Here is a 3,413-nt window from a genome sequence, read left to right as displayed (position 1 = left end):
GTGCTACAATGGTCTTTTCTCTCCCTCAGTGTCCTGTGTCTCCCGCCTACGCCTCCTGACGCACAGAGGAAACATCCCTGAGGGGGAGCAGGAGGCCCTGTCCTGCACACCGCCACCTATACATCCTGCATGCATCCCTCGTTACCTGATCTGCTCTTAATTTGGAGTCTTTGAGATAGGATCAAGGAAGAAAGCATCCATTACTGTAGCCCGGCTCCTCTCTTTTCTCCTTGTGACTCGCGTCACCTTGACAATATCCACTTTTGCTTTTCTTGACTTAAAACCCATTCAAATTCATTTTTACCACCAGCCTATGCACAGTACCCCGAAATAATAGAATTACATTTAAGAATATATATAAAAAAACTGAAAAAAAATGAAATGTCTATTGGATAAAGTAAGTTTGGGGCAAAATGTCACAAATTCCTCTCATTTGTCCTACTTTTATAATCATATTATCCTTGTAAGGACATTTGAGTCTTAAGAGTAGAAATAACAGAGCGCAAGCAAGCAAACACACACACACACACAACAATAGACACTCATTATCTCATGACAACACAGACATACAAATGCTTCAGATAAAATCGCAGACTCTCTTTGCCACTCCATCACCTTGTTACTCAATACACCTCACAACCCCCATCCACCACACACACACACACACACACACACACACACACACACACACACACGGCTCAGAATGGACATATTAGACTGGTGGGAAAGTGTGGACCACCAGCCCACACAGGTTTACAGGAATGATAATCATTACTAACTGTTGATTACCTCACTACTCGACAGAAATATCCATTTTGTGTGTATGTGGGTTGTAATTGGAGAATAAAAGATCCCAGTGTAAATGGCCCCTGAAACAAACAAACTTCCAGAGAGACGCTCAACTGGCCTCATTAAATTGGGCAATGTGCCATTTGGGTCTCATTAAAATGACAATAAAATGAGTGGATTGCACATGAAACCACAGTTAGCCGTGACCCGTGACATTTTCATCAGCTGACAGGAAGCGCATGCGGTGCCAATATCTCCCAATATGCTGCAGCACAACCATAGCACCTAATGACTGCATCCTCCATTATCAACAAAGGTTAACTGTAAGACATGAAATCCCTCTACTGTCTTGCTTATAATCCAAAAATTATTTCAAACATCCTCCAATTCTCTTTCACCAAACTTTCTTCGCTTTGAGTTGTTATGCTACTCACAGCTGGGTCAGATCTTTCCTCCTCTCTTTAATCAAGGTTTGATAGTTTCTTTTGTAGTACATAAACCATTATCCATTTTTAATCCTACACTCACCCTATTTGTCTGCTCACACTCACTTATCCAGCAGCATCCTACTCCTGTAGTAACACAATGGATCATCAAGCACGCTGCGATTCGTCGGCTTTACCTCTCTCAAAGAAAACGATGTTGCCTATTGTCGTTTCTGGAAGGGTAAATGCAGTGAACATATATTACAAAAATAAAGCAGACAGATAGCGCTAGATAGGGAACCAGCAATGAGGAGTTTAGTGTCAAGATTACTAAGAGGATGTACATGACAAGAAGCAGGATGAAAGTTTAAATGTTTCTACTGGACAGGCATTCTACTGCTGGGTGTAAATGTAATGCACAGCACAGATATGAGTCACACGCTATTGTTAGGTATAAGTGGGGCCTTCCTCACTCCGTCTCACTCTGCCTGTCATTTTCTCTCCTGGACAGTAAGAGGCTATTACCATTTCCCAACCTCCTCATTATCCCCTATCCCTCTCTCACCTTGGCTCGTGTCTACCTTCACACAGAAGGAGGAAAGAAGGTGGCCATGATATGAAATGTCCTGGGCTCTTGGCAGCTGCCTCAACCCACTTTTTTTGGAAACACGTTCACACCTCACATTGTGTGAAAGCGTGAGCGGGGAAAGACAGAAACACACACACACACACACACATGACCGCCCACCCTCCTCCTCCCTCCCTCCCTGCCTGCAGATATTGGATTCAACTCCAAAACTTGCCTCCTCCGCTTCATCTAGCCACTCTCTTCCTGGGATTGAGTGACATGCTGTGTGTGTGTGTGTGCTTTCCTCCATCAAACATGGTTTCCATAGCAACATCCAAGGAAATATTAGCAGGTATAGGGACGCTGAAGCCCAGAGGAGGTGTTAACCCTGTGGCCTCTGAGCAAACTGTCCAACGTCCATTGACTTTAATGAGATGCGGCAGAGGTTTGAAGGAGGCCTGTCACAGAGTGTTAGCAGAGCAACTCCCAGGGGAGACGAGGGATCACCATGCCGGATGAGTGACAGTAAAGTGAACCACTAATAAATGGTTTGGCCTCATTAACAATTCTCCTAGAATGCCCTTTAATAGTGCAATTTAAACAATGGCTGCCATCTAATTCTGCCATAATAGAATCACAGAAATGGAAGACTTCTAGTCTGATGTGGCCCCATAATGTGTAGTAGCTGAGAGAATATGGCTGAGATATATGTACGTGCAGGGCATTATAAGCACAAATAGCACCTTTTTTGCAACGACAATGCGCCAATACTACACCACCGGGTAATGACATGTTGGTATTGGATGAAGATTGATGCACAGATTTAGATAAACGGAGACACGAAGGAATAAAACAGGCAAGTGGGATTTAAAGAAATGTATTTATTGGGGTAAATATTATGTTAATTGTTTGTTTGTTGTCACAGTATGCTGGAGCCGGCTGCTTCACAGTGGAGCCATGGGGCTGTTTCACCTCAAGGTTCACTTGTGAACAGGCAGATCACAGTTGTGAATTGAGCCAGGCAAGTATCCGCTTCTTTCTCCATCTCCCATCCATCCATCCATCCATCCATCCATCCATCCATCCATCCATTCTCTACACCCACTCATTCTATTAAATAGTGGGGGGTGGGTGGGTTAGAGGCAGGGTCATCCTAGACAGGCCGATTGCAGAACTTAAATAAAAACAAGAATATGGAAATCTGTATAATGTGCTCACAGTCGGCATCACTTGAGTGAAGATAGATGATGTATACAGCCACACATGAATAATGCAAGCTTGTTTGTCATAGAAGGACTGAGCGTATTTCCATACTCATAATCACCATCACTGTATGCATAACCATATGCATGAACGTGCTTGTGTATGACAGAGAGAGTGGGTAAACACTCCGTCAGGGCTGCAGAGTGTGCAGAGTGCATACATCACAGGCAAAGGACGGCCAAAACACTGACAGGTTCAGTAATTGCATTCAGCGGGTCATAAAATTACACAAATTGCATCATTCTTGCCATGATGACAGAGGAGCGGGAGGAGAGGGGATGCGGTCCGGTCTGGGTTTGAATTCACAACGCGTTCCACTGCAGTTTCAGTTAATTAAAAATCGAGGGGTACTGCATGCATAGCAATGC

Source organism: Genypterus blacodes, unplaced genomic scaffold, assembly GCF_046128005.1.
Source record: "Genypterus blacodes isolate CSIRO-AG114 ecotype Tasmania unplaced genomic scaffold, CSIRO-AGI_Gbla_v1 ptg000007l_1, whole genome shotgun sequence".
Taxonomy (NCBI): Eukaryota; Metazoa; Chordata; class Actinopteri; order Ophidiiformes; family Ophidiidae; genus Genypterus; species Genypterus blacodes.
This window is presented reverse-complemented; position numbering follows the sequence as displayed.